The sequence below is a fragment of the Talpa europaea genome (genome assembly GCF_964194135.1).
Source record: "Talpa europaea genome assembly, chromosome: 8".
Lineage (NCBI taxonomy): Eukaryota > Metazoa > Chordata > Mammalia > Eulipotyphla > Talpidae > Talpa > Talpa europaea.
In genome coordinates this window covers 69,807,367-69,830,142 of record NC_140075.1, presented here as the reverse complement: position 1 = coordinate 69,830,142, position 22,776 = coordinate 69,807,367, and the positions used below count along the sequence as shown (strand labels likewise).

The 22,776-nt window shown below is 37.3% G+C and overlaps 1 protein-coding gene across 12 annotated transcripts in view; it reads right to left on the bottom strand.

Annotated features, from left to right (window-relative positions):
* Positions 1-22,776, bottom strand: part of NPAS3 (neuronal PAS domain protein 3) — a gene marked incomplete at both ends in the record, with an annotated part of 849,875 nt that overhangs the window by 712,990 nt on the left and 114,109 nt on the right. The gene's annotated exons all lie outside the window — the stretch shown is intronic.

The following is a 22,776-nucleotide window of genomic DNA, read 5'->3' as shown; positions in this document are numbered from 1 at the left end:
AAAACATGGTAATCAAAGGAAAGTCTTTTCTGTATAAATAACTATTTCTTCCTTCAGTGAAAAACAGTACTGCAAATAACCCCACAATGGGTGAAGAAAGCAATCTAAACCATCTCCAAATACTGTGTCTGAATCTGAATGCACAATTACCAGCACAGGCAAATCGGGGCTTGAGACTCACAGACAAGACAGATATTACCAGTACAATAACAGTCATGGATTTAGATTTGGCAATATAATTCCAGAAGTCTCACACAATTCATTAGAAATACTGGGTTAAGTAATTCCCAATTATTTTCTGATAATAAATCCAATTAACTCAATAAAGAGAAATCTTGATTCTAAAATAATTTAATGTCCCTGTCCCACATTTTACTGGTTTAAGAAACATAAGAAATGTGCCACTGCATATTCATAGCACAAGAAATTCTTTCTCCCTTTCCCTAAATTATATCTACCAGGAAGGAAGCAATACTGAGAAGTAACAGTTTGCTCTCCAAGAATTTGTTCTTTTCTACCTTAGATATAAATAGACTTAATATTAGCATCAATTACATTACTCTAAGGTCATTCAATTCAAAGAGAAAAATGTTCTGATAAAAATGCAACTATTCAGATGTCTGACTTGGTTTTGGGAAATCTATTGCTCTCATGGTTATACTTTGGGAAGGATACTAGTATGCACTTTACCAAAGGATTCCAAATTGACTGATTACCATAGACAGGAATGCAGGCACCTCTCCAGAAAAGGAATCATCTCAATATTTTGGGAGCCAAGTCAAATAATGTCTCTAAACTCAGAATAAACAAATTTGGTACTTCTTTCAATTTATCTCTAAGCCCAAAGCCAAAACAGAACTTCTTGCATGTCACTAAGGAAAAAGTATTCAATTAACTCTACCCTTGAAATTATGAAGCAAATATACATCTAATATTTTCCTGGCTCGTCACAGTTCCATCAGCCAACTAACAGAACTACTTCTTGTATTTTCAATGAAGACTCTGGTCATGAAAAATGGTATATTTCATATAAACTAAAGCCAAAGAGGGCAAAAAAAAAAAAAAACTCTTATTGCAATGTTTTGAGCAAAGCAACACTGACTCACTTTAAAACACTATTTAAGGCACTAGAAACTGTAATTAAATCAAATCTTAAAAGTGCTAAGCAGAAGAAAAGTGTTAATTAGTAGATTAGTAAAAATACCATTTTTAGAGTGGAAAAGCTTTCTTTTACACTTTTAAGCATTTGCAAAAAAAAACATTTTGATAAGGTGCAATTTGGAATATTTATGGAAGCTTGATTTGTACTTTAAGAAAAAATATCACAGCAGCTTTCATCCAATAAGCTTGAGATGCTCTGTAGAATATATTTCCCCCAAAAGTAGAACAATATTAAATAGAATTTAACGCATCAGAGAAAACATTTAAACACAGGCACAGAAAAGAGCATCCCTGGAGAGAATGAACGTCAGCAATAGTCAGCCAACAGGGACTAACACATTTCCAAATGGTGAGTCAAGGGTTAGCACAGTTTGCTCTAGCACCTCTTTCAAAACTTTCTCAAGTGTCACCTTCTCAGTAAGACCAGATCTCTCTGGCCACCCTATTTAAAACCGCAAATCCCACCCCCATCTCTGGGAATTCTCAGTCCACTTTTCTGCTTATTCTCATCTCTATAGCACTTACCCACTTCTCATTATTCTGTATTTGGCCCATTTGCCTTTTGTCTGCTATCCCCACATGAATACAAATACAAGGACCCCAACTTCTCCAGGCTGAAATCATGATTGTGTTGCCAGTGCCTGGCACCCACTAGGTGATCAATAAATAGTTATTACATGAATGCACAACATCAAGCCTCTATTCCAGACATACAAAGTCCTGAACATCCTTCTGTCAGTGCTTGAAATGAATGTAGAAAAACTTTGGTAGAATAAATGTATCGCACACCCAAAATAGTTCTGGTAAAGTTATAGACATTTTAAAAATATGTATCTGCCCTATATATTCAGTTGAAAATACTTTCTTGTAAGGAACACATTGCTATGGATTAATCAGATAAAGATGAAAGTCGAGAATTTTGCCAACAGTGTTTCTTGTTAACATTACTCAGTTATGCCTTTCAGCTCAGTATATTGTATATGAAGGATATCTTGTTAAAACAACTGTTGAAGGCAAGTCATGTCGTATCAGCCACACTCTGTACCCTATGGGAACTCAAATGCTCCAAAGTCTATGTTAATATAATCTTGCTGCGCCGTTGAGCTAAGGCTAAAATCAGTTTTTCAGTGCCATGTAAGGCTTCATAAAAGTACCACATTATCTATATGTCTTCCAGAAATGAAGGAGAGCTGCGGTAAGGATTATGCTGAATCAATTTAGGAAGGTAAATATTGTTAACAAATACCATAAAATAACCTAGTAAATGATTCCAATCTCCATTTATCTACTAACAAGAAGTCTACACTCTTCTTTATGTAATTGATAACTTGGCATCTATGGGAAAACAAAATCCCCGGCTCAAGGGCTCCAGGTAGCTTTTCAGCACCAGGCTCTCTGATATCTAAAAACAGGATTTTCTATGCAATGCGCTCTCTAATTCTGCAATTCTCCTGTAATTATCTTCTCAGAGTGTGAGATCTTATTTTTACTTATCATCAACCTCTATTCATTATGAATTGTCTGATGACCCAAAAAAAAAAAAAAAAAAAGACCCTGGTCTTAAGCTTTATTTCTTGGAGGGGCAGGGGTTGCTAAGACAGAAGTGGTTCTAGAAAAAAGTTTTTTTTTTTCCTTAAAGATATTTTAACTCCAATGAGAAATATTTGTGGAAAATATATAGATGTTTATTATATATAAAATATGTGCTTGTTTCACTGGCTAAAGATTTTAAAGAGCAATTCTGATTATAGATATAGTTGTATTAAACTGAGAAATTTAAAAACCAAGTTTAATTCTATATTACTCAATTCTGTATTCTACCAATTAATAAGATGTCAAACTAAATGTTAATGTTACAAGTTTAAAAAAACTACAGATACTTTCACTCTACAAATGCAGTTTATTAAAGATTTACTAAATGTGTAAAGTCATTTCACTGACAATTCATTATACCATTTGTCTCCCTAAACAAAACTTGAAGTTAACTTAACTTATGTTTGTAAGTTCTCTTTTCAAGCCATCTCAGTGGTCAATATTAAGCATAAAGGATGCTGTTTTCTACTTTATTTCTTTTTGATTAATAGAAGCTCATGTGAAATGCATTCCAGCATTTTGCTATGACTTGCAGGTACATCAGCGAGACTGTGGCAAGCTCAGGGGAGAGAACCCTGCACTGTTTATACTATGGTAATACCAGCTTCATGAGTTGAGGGAGTGTAGGATACACCTTAGAAATGAAGGTCAAGAAGAACTTCAATAACACAATAACATCTATCAGACTTAAAAAGAAAACATGCTTTCCAAAGGAAACTAAATATTTTCAAATGTGAGCAAAGATGCTCAATATATTCCTAATAACAGAAGCAGTGTCCCTTTCAGGATACACACGCTATTGTTTTTAGTTATTTAACTCAATGAAAATGTAGAATAACCCTATGAAGCTTCCACTAGCCCAGGGATTTTTTTTTTTTTAAATCAAACATTTTTAGCCGTAAGTGCACAAGACCTTGAAATAAGTAAGCCAGAACTCCTGCAAAAACCAGTGCATAAAATCTACCCACAGAATTCCTACAGGAACTGGATTAGCCCTGGGATTCTGGTGTTCTAATAATCAACATATCCTTAGGATCACCCTATACAATGGAAGATCTCTCAAGAGCAGTCTGTATATTGAGGTAGAAAAATAAAATACTACACTTCAATTATTAATTCCAAGGCTATTCTAATTAAAATGGGATTGTTTTTCTTCTTTTATAGTGTTTAGGTGGATGTAGGAATCAACTTAAGGCTATGAATCTTGAAGTTCATCAACAGCTCAGAAAATGTGAATGGGAAACCTCCCTGCAATATGGTAGCTGTCAAAAAATGACTACTAATCACACAAGTTGGTTCTGCCATTAGCAAACACATCTGTACAGTTGTTCTCACGCAGTTATCGATCTTTAAGGAATGATGTGTCACTCCTGCACCATCACCTGCACCACACACTTATTTTTTGGCTCCTTGAATCACAGGCAGCATTTGCTAACAAGTCACAGAGCTGAAGCTCACATATTTGCTGATCTGATCACTAGCTTATGTTAGTCATCCCTCTCCTAAAATGTTAACATGCATTTGTTTCTTATATAGTAAGACATGGATTAAATGTTGGCCATTACTCGTAATGGCTATCTGTAGAATCACTTTAGGCCGTCTATTCATGTCCCACAATCTCTGCTTTCTCACAAGTTCTTCTCGGTACTCTATTGACACATATAATTTTTAAAAGTATTTCCTGAATGAATCCTTTTGGAGAATGTAGGTAATCATGTAAACCACAGTCAGTTTACAGGACCTAACACGGTGATTTTCAAACCACCCAGCCTGCAATTCACTATCATGAGTCAAGAGATCATATGATCCCTCTACCTAAACCTGTGTTTGTTCACATAACTGACCTTAAATAAATCTTAAAACAGTGTTTGTGCATACAGAAAATATATATAGTCTTCTCACTTCCTTACCATAAGAGCCTATCAGCTGGCCTCTGTTTCTCATTAACTAGCTGCACACACAGAGGGTAGAAAAAGCCTACACTGTTACTGCTCAGTCCTTATCTTTCAGTATTTTGAAATTATTTTAAATGCCAGATCCAAATTCCTCTCTTCTTCAAGTTCCCATCAGTCTTATCCCTTCTTATTTCTGGTTAACACTGAATAGAAACTTATTTCAATCCTCTGTCGTGCACAAGCTTGTCATGTCATTCCCCTCTATCAAGGGCCAGTTTAAGTTCCTTCTTCCCGAAGAAGATGTCTACAACTCCTCAGAGCCATAAAAGGTCTTGTCCTTCTGGGCTAGTAGATAATTGAGAAACTCACCCCATTCTAAAGGCAGGTAACAGCACCTTGTCTTATAACGAAATCATCTGTCATATTCTATCCACTGTTCTGTTTTAATTCCCTTCATACCAAAGAGCACATATGTGTATCACGTTATCTGTCCTTTTCAATCGAACATAAGCCCCGTGGTGGCCTGTTTACCACCAGATACCCAAGGCCTAGAACAATGTCTGGCACTTAGTAGGCATTCAGAAACTATTTCAGTGAAGAAATTATTATTTATCTTATTTCATCCACTGGCCTGACATTTCTTTGAGACTGAGAATGTCTACAGTTTCACATTGAAATAACGATTTCCTTGAAAAAATGAGTATTTGTTCTTGAATGGAGCCAAATAACTTTCCAAGCTACTACATCCTCCTTGGTAGTAATATTTTATTTGGAAAAAATGGAATCTAAATTGCCCGGTAACTGAAATGGGATATTAAAAGTCAGCAATGCTATCATCATAAATAATCCTGTTATAACACATTCTACTTCCTGTTAGGGTATAAATGTAATGAGACTCTTTAAGAGATGGAAATTAGGAAATTTTAAAAATTAAAACACATATTTATATTTTGTACTTATTTTCTTTTTCTTTTTTTTTCCCTATAAACTAAAATACCAATTGTAAGAGGAGTCACAAATAAGTCTACACAAAAGAACTCAGTGTGCCACGAATCCCATCCCAAAAAGACAGGCACTGGATATTAAATTCATGGCCTATAATTTCAAGGATACAAAGGCAAGCTGTATTGGCTCTGATAGACACCGTGCCATGTGTGTACATTTCTACACAGCCCTGCCAATTCCATCCTGACCCACAGCATCCCCTGCTAGTTCAGTTCTAAACAAAGATTTATGTCAAATTATGTTCTACTTTTGTGGTGTGGGTTAGGATGGGACCACATAACACATGTTCACTTGAAACCTAATCCAGATTGGATCCTGGGTCTCCTGGGGAAAGAGACAAGTCTAGTAGCCCAGGCTGCTCTTTAAGCTGCATAAGCAACAGTGTGTTTGAAGAAATTTCACCTATGTAAAATTAGATTTTCAATTTATTGCGCATTTTGCATTCATATTATGTATAGGTTTATCTAAATTTCAAATATAATACTAAGTTTTCTAACATACTGCTTTATAAATAATAGTTGTATAATTGAGACTATTTTCTAAATGAAATTTTAAATCCTTCCCCCTTCTGGGGGTGGTGTAGGGTGGGGCAGAGGGGCTTCCAACAATTTGTCCAGAGCATTACAATTTAATAGCAAGACTATTAATATTAATATTTTCCACTGTTAATTTCAAAACAAATGTGAAAGACATTTTTAAAGATGCCAATACAGAATCTCTTCCTCAGAAATCTGATGGAAACACGTAATGTACAGTTCTAGTCAACATAATTACTTCATATTATATTTCTTATTCAAGTAAGTTTCAGAAAATCTGTTTTTCAGCTGCTATCATTTTGACTAGGTTGTATGTCACTTAACTTAAATGGTATAAAATTAAGATTCCAATATTTTCTATATAGGTGTTGTCACCTTCCAGTTCCTTAAATGTTAAACAGTGACAACAGCACTAAACCATGTGAGACATTTTAAAATATTATAATTATAAAATAAGGTTCTAGAGTAAGAGAAATATTTGCATTGCTATTATTGGTTATTTAATAATCTTAATTATTACATTTAATTTTGTGAGTACTATTTCTATAGCTCAACATGATTAAGACTCAACTAAAATATTTATTCTAAAATGTTTTCCTTATGAAAACACTCTGGAATGGCCTATACAACCACTGAATTGGGTCTCCCCTGAAGATGCATGAAGAACTCAAAACAGGTTTATCTCATCTTTTTATGATCATGTAATTATTAACCTAAAAAGGCTTCTTGAGAGAAGAAAGCTGTTCTTTTATATTTAATTCCATTTATGTCTTTTTACCAAGTTCTGTGCATATTCTTAGGTGGAAACTCAAAACTATTAATAATAAAGGTGTTCCAAATAATCATAAACCACTAGTTCACCATGAGGTTCAATGCTTGGATCAGAATCACTTGATAGACAGCAAATACATTTTGGAACACCCTTTTTGGGAAATGTGTCATCTGTGTAAACGGGCCATCTGTGTCCATTAGCTAATACAGACAAAATCTATAAAGTGGATTCATTCTGACTTTATTTCTTTTCAGGACACACCAGAAAGATCAACAATTCACTTTGTCTTTCATAATTTTCTAAATTCCATATTAGAATAGACTTCTGAATCCTGATGAAAGTTTAAGAGCATCCATATTGTTATCTAGTTCAAAAAGTAATTATAAATATTCTTTAAAATATTTATATCTTCAGAGCACAAAGTCCCTTTTGATCATTCTTTGTGCTTTATCGTCTTAAATATCTTGTGCTCGTGTTTGGCTAAATAGTCACCACTTTGCTCCTAGGATAGACGGAACTAGCCCAGCACTGCATGAATGCAGGAGCAGGTAGAGAAGAATGAAAGCTCAGCTTTCTAACTGGCAGCCCGAGTCTCTGAGCAGGAGTGATGGAGCTATCCTGACTGCAAGCTACTTTCAAATAATGATGCACAAAGTTAATCAAAAGGGCTTCCCTGTTCAATATTTACCTGCTACTCATTGACAGCCACTGTCTGCATTGCCATCTAGGATATATGGGAAGAGATCAAGAATACTGAGCTCAAACAGAACCCGAGTGCCTTGCTGAAGTATCAGGCACAATGAGAGTAGAATTAAGCTGCTCTTCAAACCACCTCTGACACTAAAGACGTCCGTGTGTGTTCCACAGCTGCAACGCACTGCTCCTTCCTGGAGCTGGAGGCCAAATTAGTTGCTGATAATAAGAGGAATGAAAGAAAGAACAACCACATGAGGGAAAAGAAAGAAGGGAGATATTAGGTATCAAAATATAAACATGGAGGGAAAAATAGTAATTTCCTGTATTTGGGCAAAAAAATAATATTCTCTTCTTGATGTGATCTCCTTGCTTTTATGTACTAGGAAAGTCATATCTATCCTGAAAATTATTTTTCTCATTTTAATACACATTATTTTTTAGCTAAAATGTTGAATAGGAAAACACTGATCTTTTCATGAGCTAGTTATTTAAATGCTGTTTGCCAGTCTGTCAATCAAATGTACCATAGGGGATGCTGAGGAGTCTTCAAGCCCACCTCTAAGGAGAGCTAGGTGATCGCAATGATCACAGAACAATACTCTTGTGTTATTTTTGAAACCATCAGCTAGAGGCCAAGGCTCACTCTGAGACCTTATTCATAGTTATTATCCATAGATCTTGGCAGGTTTTGAACAAGGGAATTTAAGGGAGGCAAATCATTCCAAATGTTAACCTTCATTAACTAATTTTTCCTGAACACTCCCTTAGGAATGGTAAACGCTATTTAACTATTGGGTACTAGGCATTGTTGCAAGTAGTTTATACATGTTAGTTTACTTAAATAGCACAGCAAACCTGTTAAGACTCCTCTCACCATTTCACAGAAGGGGAAAATGGGGAATAGAGAGCGCACATGCCTTGTTCAAGATCTCCCAGCATGCAGTACTTCAACATACTGGTCTCCATCAGAACTCTGGACTTGTCTACTCACCTGAAGTTGTCTCCAGTTACATTTTTCACTCCTGAGTTAATACAACCATTATCCTTCTACAAGCACCTTATGAGAATGCCCACTAACCTGAAGTTGTCTCCAGTTACATTTTTCACTGCTGAGTTAACACAACCATTATCCTTCTACAAGTACCTTACGAGGATGTCTGGAGTGAATAAATGAATAAATATCTTTAAGGAACCTACAATCTTACAAAGATATTGTCTATAAAAAATACTCTAATAATAGAAGACTGAGTAACATTTAAGTTTGTATCATGCCTCCCCTCTCCATTTGAGTTCCTAGAAGGTATTTATTTGCATATGCACAATCGAGTGCCACCACACATGTGATAGAGTAAATGATGTGTGAGGATTTAATCTTTGATTCTTCAATACTGACTTCCCTTTCTCTCTTTACATCACTCCTCAATCCATTCCATCAGGAAATCCTGTCTGTTCTTGCTTCAGCATATGTCAGAATCCCATCTTTTCTCACCACCTCCTTGTCTACCCCATTCATATGAGCCAACCTGACTAGGGTAACAATCTCCAAGTTAATCTCCCTCCTTCCACACTTGGCTGGCTGAAGCATATCCTCAGCTAGCTGTCAGTCTGATCCTAGAAAATAAGTTGGATCGCATTACTCAAAAGTCACCATTTTAAGTAGAACAACAAAGGCCTTAGCAGGCGTGCCAGGGCCCTATGTGCTGGCTCCCTGTGGCCTCTCCAATCTGGCTCCTGCTACTGTCCTCCTCGGTCATGCAGACCCCATCACACTCGCCTCCCTTGTGATCCATCAACTCTAACCTTCAGAGCCTTTGCAGTGGTTGTAGCTCTACCTATAGCAATTTTTCCTGGCTCTCAGGATGCGCAATGTCCTTACTTCCTTTAAGACCTTGCTCAAATGTCATGATTTGAAATGGGATCCCACCTATTTGAAACTATAACCGACCAGTATTAAGCCCAGCACTCCTCATACCTTCTTAACCATCCATATTTTTGTTCCACTGCACTCACTATGGCCTACAAACTATACTAATCAACTTGGTTTTTAATGCTTACTGTTTTACTACCTGTCTCTAATGCCCTGTAACTTTGAGGGGAGAGCTTTGAGTCTTTGTTCATTGATACATTCTAAGTAATAGTTCTTGGTTATAGCAGGTACCCAATTAATGTGATGGATTAAATTAAGAAAAAAGAGAAAGCATTGTGGTAAAGCAAAGACACAGAGTAAATGCATGTGTTGTGCTAATCAAGGTGAGTAAACATAGTTCGTGGATAGGAGTGAAAAGAGAGTGCAGAATATATCAGGGTTGGGGAGGCCAGAACAGCTGGAGCAAGACTGGTGAGTTTTAAACATTAAGATTATAGGGCCCTCAACAGGCATATGAAAAAATGTTCAACATCACTTGCCATCAGGGAAATGCAAATCAAAACTACCATGAGATACCATCTTACACCAGTGAGAATGGCACATATTAAAAAAACTAGCAACAACAAATGCTGGCGAGGGTGTGGAGAAAAAGGAACTCTTCTGCACTGTTGGTGGGAGTGCAAACTGGTCCAACCACTGTGGAGAGCTGTGTGGAGATTTCTGGACCTACTAAACATAGAGCTTCCATATGATCTAGCAATTCCACTCCTAGGTATTTACCCGAAGGACACAGAAACATCAATTCCAAAGAACACCTGCACCCCTATGTTTATAGCAGCACTGTTTACAATAGCTAAGCTTTGGAAACAACCCAAATGCCCAAAAATAGATGACTGGATCAAGAAGATGTGGTACATATATACCATGGAATATTACTCAGCATTCAAAAAAGATAAACACATGGAATTTGCAGCAACATGGATGGCGCTGGAAGGGATCATGCTCAGCGAAATAAGCCAAAAAGAAAAAGAAAAATACTGGATGGTCTCACTCATAGCAGGAATCTAGAAAACTTAAATAAGGGACCAGGAAAATGAATAACTATAAGAAAGTAAAAATCAAAATCAACAAAAAACTATGAACCAGAGACACTTTTAGGGGGGCGGGGGCGTGAGGGGAGGGATTGGGGTCAGAATGGGGGGGCTGCAATTGTATGGGGAATATAACAATAAAATTTATAAAAAAAAATAAAAAAAAAAAAGATTATAGGGCCCTGAGCAGTGAGAGTGAACAGTAACTATTTTTAAGACAGCCAGGCAGGTATTTCTTATTCCCTGGGAGGACATTTCATATACAACAGGATTCAAGTATTTATTTAACTAAATCAAACTGAATAGGAGATAAAAGACTACAATAATTTACATATGACATAACAGTTTAGATAGGGTGGCAGAAAAAGAAACGCAGTTTCAAAACAAAGCAGGGAGCAAATAGGATACTCAAGGATGAGTCTGAATGACCAGAAGAATTAAGATAAAGCAATAAAGTGCAGGAAGGAGAGAATCCTTACAAGGAAGATGCTGAGTTCTGTTTTGGGTGTAACTGTGCTATCCTGAAGAGAGAGCCCTTGCCTGGGACATCAAAAGGCCCCACTCTGCAGGTCGACTATGCTGTAATTCTTCAAACCACTTAGTTTTCATGACTCAAGAGGATTTTGGGCTTGGCTGGTTTTAGGTGTTTTTGTCCCTCATGCATAATGGAGACAAAACACAGTCTACTATGTTGCTCCAAGAATTGACAATTGCCATGAAACTGCTTAAAAGTCTATGATGAATGCAAGTGGAGCTTGATGTCAACTGAACACAAGTGGGTAGAAGAACAGCAGAAATATAACTTGAGTTTGGAAAGGAATAGGACTTGAGATAAAACTTGGGATTCATTCATTCGTGGGTGATGACTGCAGCTTAAGGACAAATAAAATTTCCAAAAGGGAAGACCTAACTGCCTCCATACTGGACAGAAGAGTTTTGCACACAAAGGACACTGTATATGCTTGTTAATGAGTAATGTGCAAACATGACAAACTTCCCTGCTCCATAGATACGGTTTCAAGTTCCTTGGAGTCTTACTCTTTGGTGGAAATAGATTTCAGTAGACTATGCTTGAAGAGAGGATGAATGTTTTTTTAAAGAAAAGCCTCATCCTGCTCCAAAGGGCCAGGGAACCCAGTTGAAAAGGGATGATCTTCTGGGCCAGCAGTCCAGTAAATAGCCACCAAATTATACCCTATTAACTGTGCGAATTGCCCAACTTCCTTACCCTCTCTGAGCCTTCATTATCTTGAGGCCAAAATGAATATACAGTACCTATTTACTTCAAACAGGGGGTTTGAAAGACACTGGAGTAAATGGGGTGCCTGAAGACCAAAGAGCACCAAAGTTGGAACACATTACTACCTTCCCTACTGATTGAAGTATCACCCCTATTACTGCTTCTGGAAAACCAGCCAGCACCGGAGGAAGAACGGTAAAACTACAACCCATCTTCACTGTGAAGAGTTAAAACTTCCGTGGTCTGCAGAAGGATCAATCTAGTCTCACAGTGAAAGGCTCAGCATCAATGAGTCTTTCCTTTTGATGGCAGAATAATTACAGCTGTATTAATTCTCTTCTGTCTGAATCTTGAAGCCTCACATTTTGGGGACACTCTGTACCACACCAAACGTGTCAACTACACATTTCTCAACTAACCTAGTGAAGGTATTTGTGAACCAACCTTGAGGACAAGGATTCTTATTAAAAAATTACAATCTGTTGGCCCACAATTTTAGTTTTCTAGTCTACCCTTCCCTGAGGCATTTCACAACTACCATGATAATTTTTTTTTTTTAAATCAGCATTCTTTATTCCTTCCACCCTCATATAAATTGTTACTAGCTCTGGGCAAGCAGCACTCAGAAAAAGAGGGTAAACAATCTCGCTAATAGATGAATGTATTGATCACCAATTTCACAAGAGTTTAGAACTCCCCCTAGCCTCCACCCTCATTCTCCACTGATTTGTGTCCACACCTCTCCTTTTACAAACATAGTGACAATAACACCACTTTCACTGATATTCACTTGACACTTAGGACAACTGGTAAATTTTTTTCCAGGGGAAGAGAATCAGAGCTGCTGCTTCTTATTTTCTCCCTGGAAGTCGTCAAGCAGTTTGGCAGTCCTTGGCAAAGCAAGGTGCTTCCCTAGAAGTGAGCAAAGGCCTCCCAGGAAGAGCTGTGAATGTGTTCTCCACCAGGAGATCCAGCTATGTCCACAGCACACAGGGAGGGAGACTTTGTGCCTACAGAGACTCAACTCCTGAAACAGCTATGTTCTTAGAGTTGGAAAACAGAAGCAAAGAGAAGAATCAGCAAAAAGACCATGTACCTGTGGTTCAAGGCCAAGGCACACAATTGACTGTGATTCACTCTGTGCACCCCTGATGGACACCCCTCAAGAAAACTATGCCTCCATCAGGCTTATGTTGGTGAAAGTGCAAGTGGTGAACAACTGTTAGCAAGGAAAACAGGCCTCTCCTCACTGGCACCTAGTAAGAAAAAGCAGAGTGAGGACCTTAATACAATCTAATAAATAAATGATTGCTTTTAGTGTTTATTGCTAGGATCCTTTATACCTGGGCTAAGGGCAAGGAAGGGATATTTTATCTTAAATAAGGCGCAATTGACATAAATCTCAAGCACTCAAGAGAAAAAAATCCGCACACTGATGTGAATTACAAAGGTCTCAAATTTGCCAATGGAAAGTCTTTCCTCACATGCTGGTCATTGAACCAAAATCCTCTCAGGACCCAGACCTCTCTCTGCTTTGAGAACTAAATGAAAACATCCCAATGCTGAACACAGTAAATAGAATTCTCCGTTTAAGCAACCTAAAGGATGATGCAGCAAACGTTGCATGTGACAAAATGAGCTTATAAAGGGTCTAGAAAACTCCAGCTAATATCACTTAGTCACCTCCTAGAACATACATAATCTGCTCTGCCATGTTTCTTTCACCCACCACACCCTTCTCATCAGCTTCATCCTCTAACTTCTAAAATTATTTCCACAATGATAGACTATCTAGATAAAAATAACTATTCCCTACCATGTCAATAATCTTTCTGCTCAAAATCTTATCAGTAATGCCACTGATAAATATATCACTAGTTTTTGCTGGGGCAATTTTAATTCACATAAAAAATTGAAATTTTCCCAACAAGAAAGTGATAAAAATCCAGAAAGGATATCTAAATTATGCCAGAAAATATATATATCATGTAAGAAAAGAAATCTGTTCAGAACATGATTTTTATATCAAAGCGGACCAGACTGTCCAGCTTCCCTTCATAAGCTGCTTATATATTTGGCACCAGAATTTTCCCAGCTGAGAAAACTTGGGAGCGGTTTCAAAAGAAATACCTATATATGTGGATATACATCTATCAAAAGTGATATGCATATAAATGCACACAATTATATGTAAGAATGCAAGATAGACATCAAATTGTTTACAGTGACGATCAAGTGCCTCAATTACAAATGACATTGACTTTTTATTTACATTCATCTGCATTTTCTGAATGTTCCAGAATGAAAGGTATCACATCTCTATTCAAAAAGTTATTCCAAGTGAAAACACTAAAGCTCATGTAGGAACCCCCCTTTCACCAAGTCAGAGCCACAGCATTAGACTGGACATAGTGAAAGGAAATTCCAAGAATACCCCCTCAATGCTCCTTGATGGCCCTTCACTGCGTGCCCTGTAAGGCTCCAATGTGACACAAATCCAAGGTCATTTACTGAGCCAACAACAGTATATTTCCTGAATAACAAATACATGGAAATAAAAATTTTGAGTAGGGTTAAGTTGTAATCATAATTTTATACCCTTGTTGTTGACAGACTATTAGGAGAGGTATGCTAATTATATATGTGTACACACACATATTCCTTAAAAGGGTTAAATCCTGGTACATTTTTTCTATTGTAAGCACACTGCTAATATTTATATTTTAACAACATAGGTCATGCCACTTTTGATTATATGTGACATTCCACAGTATTTTTATGTACTTCTCACAAGGAAGATTGTATTTTCTGGAGTGTTCTAAGAATAGGAATCTTTCTGGTATATGAAATTAATTTACCAGATCCTGAATATTCACTAAAATTCACAATGATCTACTCAATGGAATACTATAATTTGAATGATACAAAATATGACTATTCTCACATTTGTATTCTATGAACTATATTACCAAATGACAAATAGACAATTCAGGATGTATTCCTTTAAGAACTTTAATTTCTTCATCATTTTCATAATCACGATTTAACTTGAACATCAAAGGCTTGATATTTCCATTTTGCAGACAAAAGCTTTATGAGGTAAACAGTTGTACTCTAACTTAGAAGAGTGACAAATGGGTAGTGCTACTCATTTCGGGAGTACCTACTAAAGGCCAGTTACTGTAATAAGTGTCTTTGTGATTTAGACCTCAGGTGCTGACAGAAATTTAATGCAGGTGTTAGTAACCGTTCCCTGTAAAAGGTGTTAGTAACCTTTCCCATATGGTTTCTTTCCTCTGCTCACTTCAGCCAGAGTACAAAATCAGCCACAGACAGTGCATCAATGGACAGGTGTGGTTCTGTTCTAATAAAACCATTTATCTATGACTCTTATATACACAATAAAATACTACTCAGCAATCAAAAAAGATAAACTCATGCCATTTGCAGCAACATGGTTGGAGCTGAAAGGGATTAAGCTAAGCAAAACAAGTCAGAAGGAAAAATAAATTATCACATAGTTTCACATATATGCAGAGTATAGAGAAACTGAACAAAGGGTCAAAAAAAAGGGCAAAACTTACAAGCTGACCATAGATCTGAGGTATGCAGCAGGGGAGGGGATGGAGGAGGGATTAAAACGGGGGAGGAAAGAGCACAAGGGACTGTGGTGATGGTTCATGGGTGATGTGATAGTGGGAGAACCATGGGGACTACACGTGAGAGATCAAATACGGTACAGAAACTAACAACGATGTAAGAAAATTAATTACTTTGTTTTATTTTTTTAAAGATTTACTTATTTATTTATACAAGCACGGGGTACAATCAGAAGCGCAGGAGGTGAGAGAATTCACCAGAGCCAGAGCAGGGAGCAGAACAGTCAGAAGGACCAAAGTACACTGCTGAGGGGAGCAGTGGGCGGCAGGAGAGGTCTGCGCGCCATGTGGGACCCTCACCAGGGGCCATGGAGCGAACCAGCGCTACAGAGGCTGCAGGCAGCTTCGCAGCCCAGTGCTCAACCGCTGTGCCACCAGGGGAGGCCCTAAATTTAATTATTTTTTAAAAAAACACAAAAATTTAGTGGTGCAAACACAAATGGAACTATATGCCACTTCTTAACCTAAATAAAATGATCTACTTTAGCTCTATTAAGTCTGTTTTCTATAAAATGGTGGTAATAATCATGCCAAGTCCACAAATTTATCATAAGAATCTTTTTCTAGTGTATGTCAAGCTGTTAACCCACAGCCTCATATCAGTATTTGGTCAAAGTAATGTTAGTTATTACCATTTCATCAGCATATTTATCCTCAAAAAAAACTATGAGATAGTTATTATTTTATCCCTATTTTAGAGGTACTGCAACAGAAGATTAAAGTGTTAAGTAACTTGGGTCACTTATGTAGCTTTATAAAGCAGCAATTATCTAGTAGATAATTGTCGAGCTAGGATTAAACCCAGATCCATGTTGAGGTTTTAACCACCTCCAGCAATGATTAAATACTATTGCATTGACTTGTGGATCTCTTCAAATAGATTGCTCATAGTCAAAGGGTAAAGCATAATTCTTCTGTGGTGTGCATAAAAATAACCACCAAAATTCACTGAAGACACATGTACACACCAAACACACAAAATAAGCAGTTGTTAGGTAGGGAATTTAAAACATAGTTTATGTACAAGTTTACTGTTATTTTTTAAATCTGGGCACAAGCACATTACTCTGCCTCTCAGTCACCATCAGGGATTTCAAGCACAGTTGTCCAACAGCACGCCTGCCACAGGGTCACTGTCGTTCTGTTCCTCTCACCTTGACCTTTAATTTCTGCTCTCAAGTTTCTAGAGTTCTCAGACATATTGCAGGTATGTCACTAACCAATTATTTTTAAAAATCTAGGCAGTCACTTCTCTCATAATGAAAATATACACTCTGGTGAAACCAATTAATATTCTTTCATTTTAAATTATGCCTCCTGTGCCTGTCCATTTTTGCCCTCTGGCATTCGTTTATCTTGAATTACAAGTTGTCTGTGAGGAGAAAAGCAAATACAGGCCACCTCAAGCCAGGAAAAGCAATGATTTGTAGACAGGTCCTGAACTGGATTTCCTATTGGGAAGAGTCCTCCAAAATGTTTATAAATCAAAAAGAACTTCACACTAACAGAGTGACTGCATGACATTCTTCCATGCAAAGCACACTAAATGAGTTTCTAAACAGGGTGAGGCCAGTGGCCACTCCCACAGCAGGTTTCTGCCTCAGGTTGAACTACTTTCGGAGTAATTCTCCAACATGCAGTCCAGACCACACTGTTCCTCTCCTGAACATCCTCCAGGGGCTCTCCTGGGATGACAATGCTTTTGTCCACTTCCTCTCCACCCTCAATGCCCACTTGTGATTTTTTGCACCAGTCATACCTGCCTTTTAGCCCAAATCACCTCCTTCATCCACAAGATCAAATATCTCCTGCACCATGAAGACATCTTGCGGCTATTAAGAATAACCCCTTCATACTGCCAGCTCCGTAGTTTCCACTCATCTGCCTAAAAGTACTTTATACAGAACCCCAGTTACTCCTTTAAATCTCAGTCTTCTAAGCTTCGGGAGGGCACTGAGTAAGTCAGTTTGTATAGAACACTACCTAACCTGTGGGTGATGATCAAATATATTTGTTAAATGAAAGAATAAATTAGTTCCCTTTTAAGCTAGTCTGGTATTAGTCCTACATAATAGACTTTCATGCCAACTACGTTGCCAAGATATGCCACTTCAAGTCATTTACAGGCAAAAGCATTGGTGTGATGCTAAAATTAACTTAGAGAAACCACCAGAAACCATGCTGAGGTCTGAAAGGCATGATGTGGAAATTAGAATTCATTTGGATGTTGAAAGGCTTGAAGCAGTTCTTGCTACAAAGTTCAATGTCTATTTAACATGCAGATTCTATTAGAGCTCTTTATGAAGTTCATTGTATATTTCTTTTTTCTCTATCTTTGTTATTTACTGATCCTAACACAACTGGCATAAATTATTCTTACGTGTGTGCTTGGGGGGGAGGGTGACTGTGTAATAGCAAATCAATCAATCAATCAGGTTAAGCAACCAGCAAAAGAATTCACTGCTGCTGCTGGAGCCTCCTTGACCTTTGCCTCCCCTTCAGCACAGGTGACCACCTGGCCCCCCAGCAGCCTGCCTGACAAGGCACCTGTCTTGTCTCCTTAATTGGGATAACACATGCACGAGGCTAGCACTCTGTCTGGCACAAGATGGCTGAAAAGACAAGTTCCTTCCTTCCCTCATTCTCCTCTTCGCCCTGGTCCTTGTTAACTCCTCTCATGTGAATCTGAACCTTATGATTTCCCAACCCATGCTCCTCCGCCAAGGCCAGCCTTAACTCTGTATACAGTAGGAAAACACCTACATGCTGTTCTTGTTCAGGAAAGGGTGAAAAACAAATCATATACACACCCTTCAACCCCAAGTCAATTTCTGTAAGTCCTTTCATGGTGTCTGAAATTATTCTGCTGGAGAAAACTCCCTTTTTTCTGGAATTCTTTCCCTTGGAGTTGCTTATTAAAATGCAAATGGCCCCGAGAAGTGTAATATTATCAGTTAACAACACCTGATCTGCAATGAGGGGTACAGACAAAAACGCCCCGTGGGGACAAGCCTTGGGCATAAAACACTAACCTAGGATCCCTCTAGGTAGAATGAATTTCACAGATGAGGAAAAGGGCTTGGGATAGAGAATAGACACTGTTTACAATTTTGCAAGTGGCCCCTTCTGCTTTAGGTGACACTATCCAGTCAATTACAACACCTCGTGGTCTTTGCTGTACTTTGAGACTGGGAACCCTGGGTTAAACCCCTTTGTTTAAAATAGGCCCTGTGGTACCTATAGCAACAGTACAGCATATGCTCAATAAATGTTTGTAATTTAAGTTCCAGGCTCCCCAGACTCACTCTGTCTTTTCTAATAATTGGCAATTGGTTGTTGGTGGAAACATTTGAAGGATACTCACTCTTCTTCAAATGCCCCCACAGTCATGTTGAAACAGATGGCTGAAAAGAGACAAATTTTGAGGCAGCACAGGCCTTTCTCAGTTGACTCTTTCTTACCTAGTTATATTGCTTCACAGTAAAATATTAACACAGGTGATTTTCCAGGGACTTATTGTTACAATTCTATCTCATGTCCAGGAGTTTCACTTCCTCTGATCATTTTTTCAAAAAAAGCAAGAAAATATTTTAAAGTTATTAGAGTTGTTATAGAGGGGAAGAGTGTCATTTTTTTTTCCCCTCTCCAGACTCATTATACTGCTTTTTATGTTAACGTTTAGGAAAATAGCATGAGCAGTTTCAATTTGGGGGAAGAAACTTTGGCATCTCCAATGAAATCCACTACTTTACAGAGGGGTTTACTAGACTCCAGAGATACTATTACAAACTATAATAGTTGAAAATTGGGGAGAAGGGCCTGGGACCTTAAACATTTGAGTACTCAGCAAAAGTGGTAGCTTATATAGAACAATGAAATTTCTAAAATACTTCACAAATGATTGGTGTTTTTGAAGCTACCGTATTCCTACCCTTTGCCCAAAAGCTTAGTATTACCAATTCCAATGTGAAGTTTTGAACTGGCACATCATATGCATTTAAGAATCCAGGATAACTATTACCATTATTTTGAAACCATAGATATTTTGAAAATAATCACAGGTTTTATATTTCTGCCTTTTATATTTCATTATTAAAAGTTTAGTTTAATTATTTTAAATTCCCGGTGACATTTACATGCAATATATTAATGTTTTTCCATGTAAGAATTCACAAAACGCCACATATTTTGTATTTTACAATTAGCTGCCAGCAAGAGGCTACTTGTTTTGCAGCATTTTCCAATTTTCATGATTTAAATAGTCCCCCAATTTCAAGTTATGACTAACATGAGGTCAGCTATCATGTAATAGGAAAAAAGTGCCCAGGATCTGCTCTAAGGAGCCTATCTGTGTTGAATCCAGCACAAGCCTGGATAGGGCAGAATTTTATTCCTCAGACCCTTTCTACAGAACTGGCCATTTCTTTCTCTTATAACCCTACATAATAACACACCTTATATGTTATGATTTTGTATTTACCTACTCAACTCACTACCCTAGAGACTTCCCATCTTTTGGGGGATATAAGACACAGTGAGAAATACATACCACCTCATGGCCCACCCCATGTATACACATCTCTGCATTTTTATAAACACATACAAAACCATAAAACAAAAAGTCTCACAAAATAAAATGCAGTCTTACTAAGTGCAATGCACAAGATTTTTCTATTCTCTTCCATTTCATTTTCAAAATTCTGATCTTGAACCACTAAATTGGATTCATAGCCAACTATTTGGGTAGGGACCCCAAAATTGAAAACAGTGCTATAATGGACTCTAAACTTAATGAAGACAGGATCATTTGTCATGCCTGTATGTCATCTATCCCCATGTCTGGTACTAATTATTGAGGCCCAAAAAGGTTAAGTAACTTGTCGAGAGACATACCTGCCATCATTGATAAAAGATGCCTCAAGGCAAGTGGTAACTCGTTACCCAGAATCAGGATATTCACGGTTTGACATTGAAAGCTAGAGTGGTCTTCCAAGACAGCCCCTTCACCAGAAATTGATGGAGAATGCTTTTAAAAATTGTACTGACCCTGCAATTGATGAAAGTTTGGCCCTTTACCTAGAGTAGCTCTAAAAAAAAAAAAAACAGCTGCCTTGGATGACTACGCAAATTCAAGTGAAAACATCCTTTCCCCATTATTGATAATAGTCACGTTGGAAGCATGTTGAAAAGATACTCATCTTTCTTCACAAAACTTTATCAATCCTCAAGGAATGGAGCTATATAAATGCTTATTAATATATACTTTATAGAGATATACCCCTTTATAAGCATTAACACCAACTTTCTAACAACCACATGCCAAAAACTTACTTGGAGAAAATACTCAGAATACAAAATCTGAATCCATTGGGCTTTTCTCTTAAGTCCTACTGCACCACAAGCTTTTTCATAGGTGCTAGTAAACATACACTATAGTTTCAAGACAATTCAGATAAGCATCTTCACTAAAATACACAACACCATTAATCATCTCAGTGACAGTGCTCCAATTTAACATCTTGGGGATTTCCTCCCCTTCTTCATCATTTATTTGCCAATATTTCCTTGTTATGAATATCCCCCTAGTGACTTTCCCTGGCAGTCACAGCTGTGCTGCCTACTGTGTCTACCTTGACTACAAATAACACCAATTCTTTTTTTTAAAGAAAAAAGCAAGCATTTTTGATAATACCTACAGTTAGAAGGGCGCCGTGGCTCCGACTGCATCCCAGGTTACCTCATCCACGCTTCTGACTTTAAAGGTACAAGCCTAAGCCTTTAAGTAACTTCAGACACGTGAGACTGGCTTAATTATAAATGAACAACAGTTGGCTATGGGCTTCAATTACTAGACTGGTCAAAAATCAACTGCTACTTTAATATAGTTCTTAAAGGACCCCCTTCTTATAACACAAAAGACTTCAAAGTATCCATGTACCACAACAAAGTCACAAAATCACTAACAAATGATGGAAACGTGCTCAGCAAGAATCACAATAAATAGGATTTAGAAGACAAGAATTATTTAAAAATAATAATCAAAACAATTTTCTACTCTAGTTCACCAATTCTGGTGAAAAGAGTTAACACTATCTTGGGAACAGAATATCAAGAAATAAAGCCTGAGATGCAGCAGATACAGGGGACAGTCCCAGCTCCATCCGGGATCCTCTCTGCTCCACTTCAGAGAGCAGCCTTGCAGGCTCCAGGATTTCCTGAGAGTGCGTAAACTGGAAACCATGAAAGAAAACGCTGCACAACCAATTGGAAGAGCATGTGAAAGGAAGACTCAGCAACTGTATTCAGAAGGGAATTTTAAGGAAGCAAAGTATTTTTTTAAATAGTGAAACTCTAGTGCAAAAAAGTTAAGAATTTGAAGACAAAAACACACCAAAGTATATTTGCAAAGTATCTGGCAAGACTAATGCCTTCAGTGGAATTATGCTGATCTGACTTTACATTTTCTACAGGGAAATTAAATCATTAAAGTCCAATATGACTTCAACCAATATTCCATAACTTTTCTGTAATGTATAAATTTTATTCTTTTGGGGACAACTCCAATTTGAGCTACTATTTTAAAAGGCAAAAGCCCAAAATTTTCTTCTTAGCAGAAGCAACACAAACTAGGATAAATTAAAATGCCTTTCACCCCCAGAGCAGAGTATTTACTTCAGTGATAGTAATAACACTGTTACCAACTGTACAGATTCTGTTAAGTAATGGACAAAGCAAATGGCAGCAAAGGCAGAGGACTCAACTTCAATTTAACTGTCCTGTAAGGTACATAGTAATTAGCTGCAAAGCTCTGAAATCTTAGCTAGCATGTTAAGTCTGCTACATGACAGTATAATTTGACTTCTTAAAGGATTATGCAAATTACAACTCATCATTCCATTACAGGATTGAAAAAAAGTGACAGCTAATTTATACATAACACACCTTTCAAATCCCTAAGATGCGTAGCACCTGTGCAATGTATTTTGCTGAGATTTTCTTGCATATAAGTACTTGTTTATTGCAATATAAAGAAGCTTACCTAAGAGCTTTAATATAGTCATTTTTAAAAAACTTTTAGACCACAATTTCAAAAGAATAAACATTTTTTTTCCCTCTTGATTTCAGAGGCAAATATTTTTGGTTGTTTTTGTTTGGTTTGCTTTGGTTTTTATTTCCCCACTAAATTAGAGAAAATAAGGTTTCAATACAAGGATATTTTTGAATAACTGGCAACCACAAGCACTGATGCACGAGCCAGAAG